The 17,063-nt window shown below is 36.4% G+C and overlaps 1 long non-coding RNA gene across 1 annotated transcript in view; it reads right to left on the minus strand.

Moving 5' to 3' along the window:
* Nucleotides 1-2,699: 2,699 nt before the first annotated feature.
* LOC103104476 (uncharacterized) overlaps nucleotides 2,700-17,063 on the minus strand; it is a 33,739-nt gene continuing 19,375 nt past the window's right edge. The window contains exon 4 of the long non-coding RNA XR_461309.3: nucleotides 2,700-3,248. This is a non-coding gene — a long non-coding RNA (uncharacterized LOC103104476). The remainder of the gene's footprint in view (nucleotides 3,249-17,063) is intronic.

The raw sequence follows: 17,063 nt of genomic DNA on the forward strand, positions 1-17,063 counted from the left end.
TCCTGGCCAACTGATGACTTCATGGTAATGTAAGGTCTGGTCCTAAGACTGCTCTTTAAGAATTTGTTTTTTTACATGGTAGCTTTTAGAGATAGAAGGGATTGTAAAAGCCCTATTTTATAGAGAAGGGAACTGAGATCCAGAGAGACTCAGCTCAAATTCTACCTTCTGGAGGAGCCTTTTCCCATGATACCACCTTCTCTGATGCCTTTCCTCTGAGATCACTTTGCATCTACCTACCTGTACATATCTTTTTGCATAGACTGTTCCTCAAATGATGGTGGGTTCTCACATCTTTCTTCAATATTTAGCATAGCTAAACATAGTCAATTAAGTAAACAATGCTTGTTGCCTGAATGGCTGATTAACTAAGTGACTTTTCTAAGTTCATACAGTAGCAGAGCTGGGACTCAAACCATGATCTTCTGATTGGAAATCCAGTGAACTTTCCATTACACCACATTGCTTCTCATCCTGCCTTTCTAACTCCATCTGCAATTCCAATTCTGAACCTTGCCAGAGTCCTGGGGCCAAATTATGAGCTGCTGTTGTTGGGTGGGGTCAAGTCCAATGCTTATGTATATTAGGTTATAGAGCTTCTCAAATTGATGGGGTAGAGGTTCTTTGGATATGGGTGGGGACTTCCCAAATTCAGGTTCATTTTTACTTGTGATTATTTTAGGATGAAGTCTCAGGGGGCTATAGGCTTGCAAAGTACTTCTCAGCTCCTTTTGAACTTTGATGATATGCTAGTCCTGTCTCCCTCTCTCCTTCCTCTTATGCTCACTTCAGATCTTTGGTTAAGAAGTCTTTAAATAGTCTACCCTGTGAACATCAGCCACAATGGAAAAAGAAACTGGAGATGCAAATTGAAGCAGTGGAGAGAGAAATTAGGGGATGGGTTGGAGATGGTGAAAAGGGACAACCATCTTTTTTTCAACCTTTTATTATGGGGAAAATCAGGCAGAAATGAGAAGTGGTTGTTGACAAATGGAGAATGGAAAACCCAGAGATGGTGATTTGTTTCCCTTTAGTTTAGTGGCAAGCTTGGAATTTCCTACTCTGAGACATGTTGTCCAATATCTAGATCACATAACTAGAATGAAACTCTTTAAATGAACAATTTTATTATTAATGTTGATTTTGAGAGGTCTGGAAGGCATAATTCCTTTACTTGGCTCATGCAAGCAGTTTGGTAGCATGGTGGTAATCGAATGGTAGACTTGAAGACAAGAAGATGAATTCAAAAGCCATCCTTATCTTAATTTTTAAGTTCTTTTCCCAATTGTCTTCAGCCTCTCTTAGTTGTGTTTTGAGTTCTTCCACAGCCTGTATCCAATTCGCTGGGATTTCTGATTTATCGTTTGCTGATCTCTCCCCCTCTGTTCCATTTGCTGAGTAGAAGCTATCTATTGTAGTTTCTTCTTTTTCTGTTGTTTGCTCAAATTCACCCCTTCTCTTTACTCCCTGTATATGTCTGTGCTCTTGCTCCTCTCATTTTTTTTTGTTTTTTGGGGGGCTTCTATCACTCTCCCCTCTTGGAGCTTTAACGGAGGATTTCTCAGTGTAGTCTCTGGGAGAGGGTTGTTGGGGGTTTGAGCTTCTCTGTCCTCTGGAGGCTTTTGATTGGCTTAAAGTCCAACAGTCAATGAGGATGGGTGTGGAGTCTGGGCTTTCCTGAGTTCTGGAGACTTTTGATGGGATTAAGTTCAGCTTAGTTAGGCTGGGTATGCTCTGAGTCCTAAACTTCCTGGAAGGCTGGTGCAAATATGGAAGATCTCCAAAGCTCTGGCAGGCTGCCAGGTCTATGCTCCCTCTCTAGCTCCTTCCCCACCGTCTATGTTGGACACTCTGAACTTGGCACAGTCCTACTCTCAAGCTTTGCTCTTCAGACTAGCACCTTTGCCTGCTCAGAAGTTCCCACTGCTGCTGGAATCTCAGCACTCTGGGTGGGAGGGGGGATGGGTCCTGGTACCTTCCTTCTGTCTTCCCCTTAAACCCGAGTGTTCTCGGATTCCGACTTTTCAGGGGGTGTACCTTTTGAATTAAGTCCAGCAGGAGGGTTCCTTGGCTCTGTCTTGTTGTTAAGTTTGTTTTTCAGTCCCCTGGGAGCATTCAGTTTGTGATCTGTAAGGAAGGGTTTTCAGAGGTTTGAACTTCTGCTCCTTCTAGGCCACCATCTTGCTCAAATGCCATCCTAAAATTACTTGCTGTGTGACCTTTTACAAACTTTTTTTGCTTCAGGGGTTCCTCATCTATAAAAGGAGGATAATAATAGCACCTCAGAGAGTTGTTGTAAGGATTAAATTAACATGTTTAAATCAAAATGCTTACTACTAATATTATTATCCCTTCATTTTTGTTGAATTGAATGATAGATCTGAATTAGATCTATCTGCATCTAGTGTCTGTATCTCTATCTAGTAAATATCAGAGAAATGACTTCTGCTTTTGTATCTATTCAGTCACTGAGTTTGAGTTTTATTAATTCTCATAATGATTTTCAGATTTATTCATGGTTTGGGTGGCTGTGCAATATATTGTGGAAAGAATACTGCATTAGGGGTTGGAAAACCAAGGTTTGAAGCTCCATTCTTTTACTATGTGAACTTAGTCAAATCAGTTCATTTCTCTAGGCCTCAGTTTTATCACCTGTAACATAATCAAATTGTTCTAAATGATATGAAAGACCCCTTCCCTGAAATGATTACAGTTCAACCTTATGTCTTCTCAGTGTTGAGCTACTGTAATGACAATCAATAGAATGTATGCTGCTTGAAGGCAAAAATAGTCTTAATTGTTTTTCTTTCTAGTGAATTTAGTAGGTACTTTATTTGGTGAATGAATGAACAGATTTCTTTGTATCTTCTTTGATTTTCTTCCCATTCTAACCCATTCTTAACATATCTACATTAATTTAATGATTTTATAAATTTAGTTTGACTGGTTCATTTTCAGTAGCTCTCCATAGTATACAAAAGTAAGTTCATATTCCTTGTCTAGGCATTCAAGATCTTTCTTAATTTGGCCCTAAACTACCCATCTAGATATATTTTCTATGACTCCATTGTGCCAACATTACACTTTAGCCTAAATGGTGTAATCACTTTCCTCCTAAATTCACCTAGTAATTTTCTTCTTCCATATACTTGCCCATGTCAAAGTTATCCTTTGGGAGATATTTCTTGACTACTTCTGTAGTAAGAGATCTTCTCAGGACACCTCTGATACCTGATGTTTATCTCATTCTGGCAGTAGAAATAGACACTTGTGTTAATTCTTTTCTTAGGTAAAACTATCTTTATATACTCTCTCTCCTCCCTCCCTCCCTCCCTCTCTCTCTCTCTCTCTCTCTCTCTCTCTCTCTCTCTCTCTCTCTCTCTCTCTCTCTCTCTCTCTCTCTCTCTCTCTCTCTCTCTCTCTCTCTCTCTCTCTTTCTCTTTCTCTCTCTTTCTCTTCCCATATATATAGACATCAGTGATACCTGTACATATATAACCATTTCCACTTATATGGACTTTTGAACTATCATGAATTTTTGCTTTTATTTTGAAAGAGGTCTCTAATTAGTTTGAAAAAAGGACTAATAGTTATTTCCAAAATAAAATTGCAATTTCTTCATTATATACTTTTAATTAGGAAGGCTCTTGAGTAGTCAGGTAAATTTTAGAATTAGAAAATTTGAAAAATTGATAAGAATAGCTGTAAGATTTAAAGTATACACTAAGTCACATTCTTCCCCCTCTGATACCCCCCCCCCATTTCTCTTCTCCAAGCAGGGGTGTGGGGTGGGAGAGGCAAAATCAGGGCTGGTTTTAGTATTGTTTCCTCTTTTCCCACCAGGTAAGCATCTTTGAGCCAGCATAGTAACTCAACTGAACTTCTCTTTTTCTTTTTTCCCCTATATTAAAAAAAATTATATGCTTAATAAATACCACCACAAGTATAAGCATCTAAGTAAACCAATGCATACAAAATTATGTGCAAAACCACACATTCCACATTGTTTACAATTTGTTTAAAATATGCAAATTATACTCATGTGCCTCTACTTTTGAATTCTTTTTGGATTTGTTTTACTTTAATACTTTTGCAGAATATTTATATTTTCTAATCCATTGTTGTCTCACCAGAAATGATGTTTGGATTATGTTATGCTGAGGTTTAGATGTATTACTAACCTCATGTTAGTATGTGGGGACTTTCCAGATATCTATCATGTTTAACTTATCTAATATTCTATTTATCTCCTTAACATCTTATTTATTCTTAGTTAAATTTATCTGGTTGTGAGAGGGGAAAATTAAAATATCATGCTATTGTTTTTTGTTATATATTTCCATCTGTATCTCATTTAGTTTTTCCATTAAAATATGGATTATATTTCATAAAAATATGAAAAAAACTTGGTGCATACAGTTTCAAAATTGATAATGCTTCATTACCTAAAGTACCACTACCTCCCAACATAATGTAATTATTCTACTTATCTCTTCTGATTATATCCATTTAAGCCCAGTCTCTGACTGTAGCTCCAAAGTATTTAAATTGTTTTTCCCCCCTTGTTTCATTATTTTGTCCTTAACCTGAGAGCTATGGAACTTAGTAATGATGTTCCTATGCATTTTCCTCTTTGGCTTTTTGAGGTAGTGATTGGTTGATTCTTTCCATTTCTATTTTATCCTCTGTTTCTAGAATTTCTGAGCAATTTTCCTTGATTTCTTGGAGTATAGGGTCTAATCTCTTTTTCTGATTGTAACTTTCTAGGAATCCAAATAGTCTTATATTGTCTCACCTAGATCTATTTTTCAGGTCAGTTGGTTTTGTGATCAGATGTTTCATAATTAATTCTTGTTCTTTGTCATATAACCCAATAAAACGACACAAGACTAGAGAAAAGAACCACAATTATATTGACATTCTTGCTATAAATTTAGTCTGATTCCTTAAAGACAGAACAACTTAATAGAAGGGAAAGGCAAAACGATTATCTCCAGAGAGCAGAATTAAAGAATTAGTGGATTAGGAAATCATTAGTTTTCCCTTGTCCAATTCTATTTTTAATATGTTATTTTCTTCTATGAGTTTCTGGATCCAGTTTTCCATTTGGGTGATCTTTCTTTCATAATTTTCTTGATTTTCTTGCATTCCTCTTATGTTGTTACAAATTTTCCTCAATCTCTCTTATTTTTTAGAGTTTTTTTAATATACATTATTTTTATTTGGTCAATTTCAAACATTATTCATTGGATACAAAAATGATTTTCTTTTCCTCCCTCCCCTCCTGTCACCCCTCCCCATAGCCGACACGCGGTTTCACTGGTTATCACATGTGTCCATGATCCAAACCCATTTTCATGTTGTTGGAATTTGCACTAGGATGTTCATTTAGAGTCTACATCCCCAATCATATCCCCTCGGCCCCTGTAGTCAAGCAGTTGCCTTTCCTTAGTGTTTTTACTCCCACAGTTTGTCCTCTGATTGTGGATAGTGTTTTTTCTCATAGATCTCTGTAGATTGTTCAGGGACATTGCATTGACACTAATGGAGAAGTCCATTATGTTTGATTGTACCACAGTGTATCAGTCTCTGTGTACAATGTTTTCCTGGTTCTGCTCCTTTCACTCTGCATCACTTCCTGGAGATTGTTCCAGTCCCCATGGAATTCCTCCACTTTATTATTCCTTTGAGCACAATAGTATTCCATCACCAACATATACCACAATTTGTTCAGCCATTCCCCAATTGAAGGGCATCCCCTCATTTTCCAGTTTTTGGCCACCACAAAGAGCACAGCTATGAATATTCTTGTACAAGCCTTTTTCCTTATTATCTCTTTGGGGTACAAACCCTGAAGTGCTATGGCTGGATCAAAAGGTTTGCTGCCTTTTGGGCATAGTTCCAAATTGCCCTCCAGAATGGTTGGATCAATTCACAACTCCACCAGCAATGAATTAATGTCCCGACTTTGCCAACATCCCCTCCAACATTCATTACTTTCCTTTGCTGTCATGTTAGCCAATCTGCTAGGTGTGAGGTGGTACCTCAGAGTTGTTTTGATTTGCATCTCTCTGATTATCAGAGATTTAGAACACCTTTTCATGTGCTTATTGTTTTGATTTCTTTAACCGAAAACTGCCTATTGATGTCACTTACTCATTTATCAATTGAAGAATGGCTTGATTTTTTGTACAATTGATTTAGCTCTTTGTAAATTTGAGTAATTAAACCTTTGTCAGAGGTTTTTGTTATGAAGATTGTTTCCCAATTTGTTGCTTTCCTTCTGATTTTGGTTACATTGGTTTTGTTTGTACAAAAACTTTTAAATTTGATGTAGTCAAAATTATTTATTTTACATTTTGTGGCTCTTTCTAAGTCATGCTTGGTTTTAAAATCTTTCCCTTCCCAAAGCTCTGACATGTATACTATTCTTACTATTCTGTGTTCTTATAATTTACTTTTTGTTTCCTTCTTTACGCTCAAGTCATTACCCATTCTGAGTTTATCTTGGTGTAGGGTGTGAGGTGTTGATCCAAACCTAATCTCTCCCACATTGTCTTCCAATTTTTCCAGCAGTTTTTATCAAATAATGGATTTTTGTCCCAAAAGCTGGGGTCTTTGGGTTTGTCATAGACTGTCTTGCTGAGGTCACTTACCCCAAGTCTATTCCACTGATCCTCCTTTCTGTCTCTTAGCCAGTGCCAAATTGTTTCGTTGACCACTGCTTTATAATATAGTTTGAGATCTGGGACTGCGAGGCCCCCTTCCTTTGTATTTTTTTTTCATTATTTCCCTGGATATCCTCGATCTTTTGTTCTTCCAAATGAAATTTGTTATGGTTTTTTCTAGTTCAGTAAAAAAGTTTTTTGGAAGTCCATTGGGTATGGCACTAAATAGATAGATAAGTTTGGGTAGGATGGTCATTTTTATTATATTAGCTCATCCTACCCATGAGCAATTAATGTTTTTCCAATTGCTCAAATCTAGTTTTAATTGTGTGGAAAGTGTTTTGTAGTTGTGTTCATATAGTTCCTATGTTTGTCTCAGCAGACAGATTCCTAAGTATTTTATATAGTTTAAGGTGATTTTGAGTGGAATTTCTCTTTCTAATTCCTGCTGCTGAGATGTGTTGGAGATATATAGAAATGCTGATGACTTATGTGGGTTTATTTTGTATCCTGCAACTTTGCTAAAGTTATTGATTATTTTGAGTAGCTTTTTAGCTGATTCTCTAGGATTCATTAAGTAGAACATCATGTCATCCACAGAGAGTGATAGCATGGTCTCCTCATTGCCAATTTTAATACCCTCAATTTCTATTTCTTCTCTAATTGCTACTGCTAGTGTTTCTAGTACATTATTGAATAATAAAGGTGATAAGGGGCATCCTTGTTTCACTCCTGATCTTATTGGGAATGTATCTAGTTTATCCTCATTGCAGATGATGTTGGCTGATGGTTTTGGATAGATACTGTTTATTATTTTAGGAAAGATTCTTCTATTCCTTTACTTTCTAGGGTTTTCAATAGGAATGGGTGTTATATTTTGTCAAAGGCTTTTTTCTGCATCTATTGAGATAATCATGTGATTTTTGTTGGTTTGCTTGTTTATATGGTCAATTATGTGGATGGTTTTCCTGATATTGAACCATCCTTGCATTCCTGGTATAAATCCCACCTCATCAAAGTGAATAACCCATGTGATGATTTGCTGGAGTCTTTTTGCTAGTATCCTGTTTAAGATTTTTGCATCTATGTTCATTAAGGAGATTGGTCTGTAGTTTTCTTTATCTCTTTTTGGTCTGCCTGGCTTTGGGATAAGTACCATATTTGTGTCGTAAAATGAATTTGGTAGAACTACCTCTTTGCTTTTAGTTTCAAATATTTTGTATAGTATTGGGATTAGCTGTTCTTTGAATATTTGATTGAATTCACTTGTGAATCCATTAGGCCCTGGGGAGTTTTTCTCTGGGAGTTCTTTGATGTTCAATTTCTGTTCAATTTCTTTTTCTGATATGGGATTATTTAAGAATTCTATTTCTTCTTCTGTTAATCTAGGCAATTTATATTTTTGTAAATATTCATCCATATCACCTAGATTGCCATATTTGTTACCATATAATTGGGGAAAATAGTTTTTAATGATTGCCTTAATTTCCTCTTCATTGGAGGTGAGTTCTCCCTTTCCATCCCTGATATTGTTAATTTGATTTTCTTCTTTACTCTTTTTTATTAGATTGACCAATATTTTGTCCATTTTGTTTGTTTTTTCAAAATACCAGCTTCTAGTCTTATTTATTAGTTCAATAGTTCTATCACTTTCAATTTTATTAATTTCTCCCTTAACTTTTGGGAACTCTAATTTGGTTTTCTTCTGGGGGTTTTTAATTTGTTTGCTTTCAAGTTTTTTGATGTGCATGTCCAATTCATTGACCTCTGCCCTCCCTAATTTGTTAATATATGAACTCAAGGATATAAAATTTCCCCTGAGTACTGCTTTGGCTACATCCCATAGAGTTTGAAAGGATGTCTCATCATTGTCATTTTCTTCAATGAAATTATTAATTGTTTCTATGATTTGTTCTCTGACTAGTCAATTTTGGAGAATAATATTATTTAATTTCCAATTAGTTTTTGATTTGGCTATCCAGGTACCCTTACTGATAATTTTTATTGCCTCATGATCTGAAAAGGTTGCATTTATTATTTCTGCTTTTCTGCAGTTGTATGCCACATTTTTATGACCTAGTATATGGTCAGCCTTTGTGAATGTGCCATGTGCTGCTGAAAAGAAGGTGTATTCCTTTTTGTCTCTATTTATTTTTCTCCATGTATCTACTAACTCTAATTTTTCTAAGATTTCTTTCACCTCTTTCACCTCTTTATTATTTATTTTTTTATTTGATTTATCTAAATTTGATAGTAGTAGGTTCAGGTCTCCCACTGGTATAGTTTTACTATCTATTTCCTACTTCAGTTCTACTAGTTTCTCCATTAGAAATTTGGGTGCTATACCATTTGGTGCATACATGTTGATTAGTGATATTTCCTCATTATCGATACTCCCTTTTATCAGGATGTATTTACCTTCCCTATCCCTTTTAATCAGGCCTATTTTTACTTTGGCTTTGTCAGATATCATGATTGCAACTCCTGCCTTCTTTCTGTCAGTTGAGGTCCAAAAGTTCTTGCTCCATCCTTTAATTCTGACCTTGTGAGTATCAACTTGCCTTATCAGTGTTTCTTATAGACAACATATGGTAGGATTCTGGATTCCAATCCACTCTCCTATTCATCTACGCTTTATGGGTGAGTTCATGCCATTCATGTTCAAAGTTATGATTGTCACTTTTGAATTCCCTAGCATTTTTTTATCCTCTCCTTGTTCTGGCCTTTCTTATTTTGCTATATCCTTTTAAACCAGTGGCTTACTTTTATACAATCCCCCTATTTCCTTCCCTTGCTATGCTTCCCTTTCTGGCCCCTCCCTTTTTGTTCCCTTCTTGTTTTTTTTTTATGATATGTTGAATTCCCTTTCCCCCCTCCTTCCCTCCCCTTTTTGAACTCCCTTCCCCCAATCCCCCTTAGTTTCCCCTTCTCACTTACCCTGTAGGATACAATAGACTTCAAGATCCCAATGGATCTAGATGCTCTTCCATCTCAGAATTGATTTCACTGAGAGTAATATTTGAGTATTACCTATTAGCACTCTCTTCCTCTCCCTCTTATAAGAGAATTCTTCCCCTCCCCTTCCCATGTGTATCTTTGTGTGACAAAGATTATTCTTTTTATTTTATTTCTTCAAGTATCTCTTAGTACCATCATCGATTCCCCCTCATCCTTTTTTTGCATATCATTTTATATCCTTTAATGCCCCAATCTTTTCCTATGAATGATTCTTCTATTTACTATAATAATGAAAATATTTTTTGAGAGTTACAAATAACATTTTCCCCATATATTAATATGTATAATTTGATCTGATTGTAGCCCTTAGAGAAGACAGTTTGAATAACAAAAAAACATTTTTCTCCTTTTCTCTCTCTTTCATATTTACCTTTTCATGTTTCTCTTGATCTTTGGGTTTGGATATCAAACTTTCCACTTAGTTCTGGTCTTTTTCTTACAAATACTTGGAAATCTTATATTTTGTTGAATGCCCATATGTTCCCCTGGAAGTGTATAGTCACTTTTGATGGATAGGTAATTCTTGGTTGAAGACCCAGTTCTCTTGCCTCTCTGAATATCGTGTTCCAGGCCTTGTGGTCCTTTAGTGTGGAAGCTGCCAGGTCTTGTGTGATCCTGTTTGGTGCTCCTTTGTATCTGAATTGTTTCTTTTTGGCTTATTGTAGGATTTTCTCCTTAGCTTGAAAGCTCTGGAATTTGGCAATTACATGTCTGAGAGTTGTTTTGGGGGGGTTTAGTGTAGAGGGTGTTCTATGAACTCTTTCAATGTCTATTTTTCCCCCCTTGTTCAAGAATTTCAGGACAGTTTTCTTTGATATCTCTTGTAGTATGGTGTCAATGTTTCTGTTTATTTCTGGCTTTTCAGGTAGACCAATGATTCTCAAATTGTCTCTCCTTCCTCTGTTTTCCTGATGTCACCTTGTCAATGAGATATTTTATATTTTCTTCTATTTTGTCAGTCTTTTGACTTTGCTTTAGTAATTCTTGCTGTTTTGCAAAATCATTGGTTTCCAGTTGCTCAATTCTGGTCCTTACGACCTGGTTTTCTACTTTAATTTTTTTGGTATTCAGCTATAATTTCTTCATATTTTTTTGAACCATTTCCCATTTCTCTTTCCCAGAAGGCTTCCATCTTTTTGATAAGCTCCATTTGAGATTCTTCCATGACTTGTGGACAATTTCAGGTTTTTTTTTTTAACGTTTTGCCTTTGTTTGAGTTTTGTCCAGTATTTCCTCTGTAGCCTGGGTTTTTCTTCTGTAAAAATTCTCGAGGGTCACAGCCTTCTTTTGGGTTTTTTTTGGAAGGATTTTGAGGCTCCTGTGTGCAATTAGCCATTTTCCTGTATGATTCCCCTTCCCTCTTTAGTCAGAAATCTGAGTCAGCTGGGCAGGTTTTCTGTGTATGCAGTTAAGGAGCAAGGATTTTGCCTGATGCAGGCTCTCGAATCTCTGCAGTTCTTTGCAGCTCTTCTCCATGCTACCTTCCCAGGGGCACCTGAGGTCTGCGCTCTCCTGCCCGCCTGGTTTTCCGGTCTATCTGCTTTCAGGAGTGGTTCTCTGGTGGTCCTTGTCAGCTCCCATGGACCTAGAAGTATCCCTTGTTCACTCTAGAAGTACTCCTTGCTCACTCCCTGGTTCTGGTGGGCACTCTGGCTCCAGGAACCTAAGTTCTGTGCTCCCTCACTCGCTGGGATTTTCCACCTAGCTGCTTTCAGGGGTGGGTCCCCTGTGGTCCTAGTCAGCTCCCAAGTACCAGATGTGTCCCTTGCTCACTCCAGGGGTGTCCCTTGCCTCGCTCGTCTTGGTGTGCACTGGTTCTGACTCTGGTTCTGTAGGTGGGGGTGGGGGAGGGCGGATTGGCTGGTGTTTGGGTGGAAGCCCTTTTACCCTCTTATAGACAGGAAAAGCCCCAATCCCATGCACCTTCAATGATGCACCCTACTATACAACTCCTCTGCTCCTCTGAAAATGATTCTTAAGGTCTTTTGGGATAGTCCTTGTTGGTATGTGTTGGGGAGAGGAAGTGACCCACGTTTAGACTGCCGCCATGCTTACCTCTTTTTGAGGTCTTTTTAAAGCTCTTACAAAAAGCTTTTTTTTGAACTTGTGGCCACTTGTTATTTCTTTGCTATTTTTGAAGTAGGTGTTTTTATTTCACTATCCTCTGAGTTTGAACCAAAGTCTTCTCTATCCCTATAAAAACTATCAATAGTTGTATTCTTCCTCATTTTCATTTGTTTATTTTTTTAAAAATATAGCAGTCAGGTCAGTAGAGTTAATTATTGGCTTTTTGCTAGAGCCTCAGGGTTCCTAGGGTGTTGGGATATGTTACCTCAGGTTTCAGGATTTTTTTGTGTGTGTTTGTTTCTTCCTGGGTCCTCTTCAGTTATTGCAATTTTTATACTTCCAGGTCAGTCCTGGTCCCCTGCTCAAACCTCAGTACATGATTGTCCCTAGGTGCTCTAACCAAATCCCAAGGGCAGTTCTGTTACTGTAACTGTAAGCAGACAGTCCAATTCCCCACTATAGCAAAAACCAGGGATTCCATTATTGTGGGAGTGACCATGGCTAATGGAACCCCAGTCCTTCAGCAATCACACTTACCAGTGTGCTCTCCTTCCTCATTAATACTCTCCTACTGTCATAGCCTAGGAAAGAGCAGGTGGCAAGTCTAATTTCTTGGATCTCCAAAGTCTCTTGTTTGTTAGCAGGAAGCTTTGAGTTTTTGCCCTTAGAAACTGGTCCTTGAAGACTGTGTGGTGTCTACTCTTTCAATACCCAGCTGTGGGCCACGAAGGGTCTCTTCAGTCAAGGCTGCAGCAGATACAGCTGTTGCCAGGGCTCTCTGCCTCCTGATTCCAGTGATATCCTCAGAGATACAAGCTTCTGGACTCACCAAACAAGGTGAAGTTGTCAATCCTACCCCCAGGGGCTGCCTTGGTGATTTCACTGTTTGTTCTGTTCTTGCCTCCTGAACCTATGTTGGTGGGACTGAGGTCAGGGAAATCAGAAACTTTCCTCCTTAGTTATCCCTGGATGTTAAGCTTCACTCCCAAATCTAATCTGTTTTTGCTTCTTAGCACTGATTCTGTGGATTTTTTTTTTGTTTAGTTTGTAAGATATCAGAAAGGAGAGGAAACTTCATGTCCTACTCTGCCATCCCCCTACACTGCATTTCTCCCTTTGCCTTTAGTTTCATTTTTCCCCTCAAAGTTTTCCATGTAAAATTGGTTTTAAATTGATCTAAATTTTTTAGCTTTACATATTTTTTCAATTTGAACTTGGTTTTTGGTTTTCTCTCTGTACAAAGGTGCTACATCAAAGCTTTTAGTCATAAACCATAGGCACCATAACTTGGACTCGTCACCCTAAAAGGAGTCAGTGGGGCATCCTGTGTCCTCCACTTGGGAACATCCTAGATCTATAAAATTGAAGGTCTCAGGTTGCTAAGGTTGGTGTGTTGTTGTATGTAGATAGCAATGATTGCAATCTCTAACAAAAGGGCAATTAGCTATATCATCTGGTGTTCTCTGGAGGGAACAACTCTTAGAGCTATCTGTAAGCTTCCTTTAGATCTGAACCTATGAACCAGTCTGTGGCTAAATTCCTGAAAAATCTCTGCCCTTTGAGAAATTGCTCTGGCCATCTGGGATCATGGTTACCACTCCCATTAGGTCAGCAGGACACCAAAGGGAACAGAGACCAAAGGAAACTGAACATGTGACTTATACCCTGGGGAATTAGATATACTTTGAGAAGAGCTGTGAGTTTTCTTTGAGGTTTCCCGGAAACCCTCAAATTAAGACCACAAAGCAATGCAACCCTGACATCTTTTTGAATAGGAAAGTCCAAAACAGACAAGAAAAAATTTTTTTTGTCTCACATAGAGCAATGCTAAGATTATTCCTTTTAGACAAAGATCTATAAATGAGAGAAACCCTCTTAAAGGTGATCTTCTCCACTTAGGAAGTACCCTGAGAAACCTGGACAGATAGATACTGTACCTCTAAGATTAAAATCGCCAAATTGAACTTTAGACTTATTGGCTAAATTAGAGGATAACATCAGAAAAAAAGATCCTGAATAATTGAATATTAGCTGTAGGAAAGAGCCCACATTGAAGGATCATCAAAGGTGTAGGGACATCTTTAGTGGAACTTCTCTTAACAATTCAGGTGGGGAATTTCTAGAGACAGGGTGTCCTCAGGGAAATTATTTAAAGAGAGTTCTTGGGATGAATACTCCTCATTGAGGACATCAGAAGAGATTTGGAATCAAGTATGCGTATTCCTACAGGACAACACTTCAACAAATTTCTCATTGGTGAAAAGGCAAATTCCTTTTTGGTTTGGATTTCATGGGAATGGGGTAAACAATTCATTTCCTTAGGGATGGCCAAGAAAGGGGCCTTTAGGCTATGCAAGATTTAGTACAAAACCACTAGGGATTCAGGTGATGAGTTTTAGCCAGTATTTGGAACTTTCTAGTTTTATTCTGTTTTCCTGCATTGGTCTTAAAGTTGATTTTACATATTAGATTTTTTAACCAAAAATTTCAAAGAGAAAACCAGATTCATAAAGAAGAGGGTGAAGACTAGAGAAAAATTTGCAATACCAAGATTTTCCTCAATTTCTCTTCTCTTTTCACATTAGAAAAACTAGGAATAGTCATAGAACTGTGGAATATGTCCACGGCTCCTTAAAGGGCCTGCTTATATAAAGTGTCTGATTATTTGTGCTATGTATGCTATCTGTACTTTATTTTTGCCAAACCAGGTGTTTTAGAAAACTTTGCCATTTCTTTTGGCCTAACAGACCAATAGAAATTGGCTATAAAAAAATCAAACTTCAAAAAAAAATGCAAAGACAGGTCTCTCTTTTCTCTCTATCTATTTCTAACACTATTTTGGAGGTTGCTGAGAGGAAAGGCTGAAACAAAAGCTAAGTAGAGACTAAATTTGTACAAAGAAACATTAATTTCTGTACTGAAAATTTCTAAATTATAATTTGGATGTTTCTACGAAGTATTTTGATGAGTTTTTGGAGTACAAGTTAACTTTGTGAAATATAATGAAAAACAAAATTGGCAGATGAATTTATTACATAAAAAGGAACTTTAAAATGACTTAATTTTGCTTTTTAAAAAAATCCTTACCTTCTTTCTTAGAATCATTATTTTGTATTGGTCCCAAGGCATAAGAGTAGTAAGAGCTAGAGAACTGGGATTAAGTGTCTTGCCCAAGACTACAAGGTTAGGAAATATCTGCCTGGCACGCTTCTACTGTGTTATCTAGCTTCTCCTAAAGTTGCTTTTAAGGAACTGCTTATTAATTATGATATTTATTCAGTAGACATTCAATAAAGTTCAGAGAAATGTTAAAGTAAGAAAAACTTAGGAAAACAGTACAGGAGAAATTTGGAGTGAAGCCTCTATGAGTTTAAATAATTCTACAACTTAGAATTTATAAACACATCTGGTAAACCCAAAGCCATTTCAGATAATCTCTGAGTCTGAAAGATTTGGGGTGCTCCTCTGTGGAATTGGTTTAACTTTAATGTAGATTGTACATTGTCTAAAAGATATAGTTAAAAAAACACTTAAAGGGAATGATAAGTTATTGCAAGATGGAAATGTATTCTCTTTATTAGAAAGCAGAACAAAAACATTTTTAGATAACTTTTATTCTCCAAAGGAATAAAAGTAAATTAAGTTGGAATTTATTTACCCTTCTGAGCTTACAGCTGACCTGAAGACACTAAGGAATCCTATTTTTGGTTCAAACTTGGGACCCTTTGGTTAATGACAAATGCCAAATTGAGTTAAAGGGGAATCCCAAATTGAATCTGAAGAAAGAAAAAAGTGTTTTGAAATCATGAAGAAATTAAAAGACAAATAAAATTGTATATTATTCTTTGAAGGCTAGAATAAGTTAGGGTGAGAGAACAACTGAAATAAACAGTCTGATTTGAAAGGATATATCTTAAATCCCTCAGAAAATTAAAATCTTCATCAGACATATTTTTTTTCAGTGATGTAAGTCCTGTTGGCTCTAATCAATATGCTTGTGAATGTTTTTAATAAGGGCATGTGCCTTAATTAGGCTACCAATCAAAGGATATTTCTGATGCAAATCATTTTCTGAGTATTTGACAATAAGGCACATTTTATAGATCATAAATATCTGTTGAAAATAGGCATAAAGTCATTGAGGAAGGCTATATCAAGGCTAAAACAATCCTTAAATTCGAATAAAATATCCTAGCATAAGTTGATTGATAACTATGGACCTTGAAACTTGGAATCCTGACAGTACTGCTAGCATTAGTGATTATTTAGCTATATTTGATTTGGTTGAATAAAATTGAATCAGTGTGATAAGGATTTCTGTTCATTTAAAATCATTAGAAAATTAACTCTTCCTTTGATAAGAAACAAACCCAAACTCTAATCAGATACAATAACTTAATTATCTATAGTATTTAGAAAATATCACAAACTTTAAGAAAATGGTTAAAATGTGAAGGAGGATTTTCAAGGTTTAATTTAGAATATATAATGAAGCAGATAGCAATAAACACTTTCTATAGCTAAAAGCTCTCTTTAGGGTACTTAAATCTGTGACATCCCTGTGCCATAGTTGATTAAATAAACTCCTTTTTGGAATAGGTGATTGTTTTAGGTGGGACTTTCAACTCTGTCATTATGCTGAGGACACTCTACTTGGACTTATTTGAACATCACATAAAAAATCTATGCATTTATAAACCCTCAAGAATGTCCCAAATATGTCAATATTGCTATTATTTTTGTGTAATAAAATAGAAAAGACAATTCATCAGAATGAAGTTTCAATCTGTAGACAATCTTGGATATGATTGGGAAATGATTAAGCAAGTAGAAGAATGTAAGAGGGTTTAGGTCCCATTGAAATAGAAAAAAAAATTGAGGAATATTTAGAGACATATCTCTTTGGCAAGTAGTGCATGTCTCCCTTTCCCAATTTATTGTATAAGTAGAAATTTTCTACTTTTGAACTGCATTCCCCAGAATTCCTTTTGTATTTCCTAGAATCCTTTTCCCTTCATTTATGTGCATCTTTACATGATTGTTTATAATTTTCTGGGACTTCTCCCTCTTTGTCTTCTTTTTTGAGACTGCTTGAGTTAGTTAGCTTCCTTTTAATTCTTTTTTATTTTAATAAATCATAAATAGAATACTTGAGTTATTGTATATTAATTTTAATTCTCACACAATATAAGATTATGAAAGTTTCCTTATGACTTTGAAGGGTTGTGTGAAAGTTTGGCAAATACATATTAGCTAGCTGATTGATAGAGAATAGTTTATTTATTTGATCTGGTTTCAATAGTTATGCCA

Source organism: Monodelphis domestica, chromosome 2, assembly GCF_027887165.1.
Source record: "Monodelphis domestica isolate mMonDom1 chromosome 2, mMonDom1.pri, whole genome shotgun sequence".
Lineage (NCBI taxonomy): Eukaryota > Metazoa > Chordata > Mammalia > Didelphimorphia > Didelphidae > Monodelphis > Monodelphis domestica.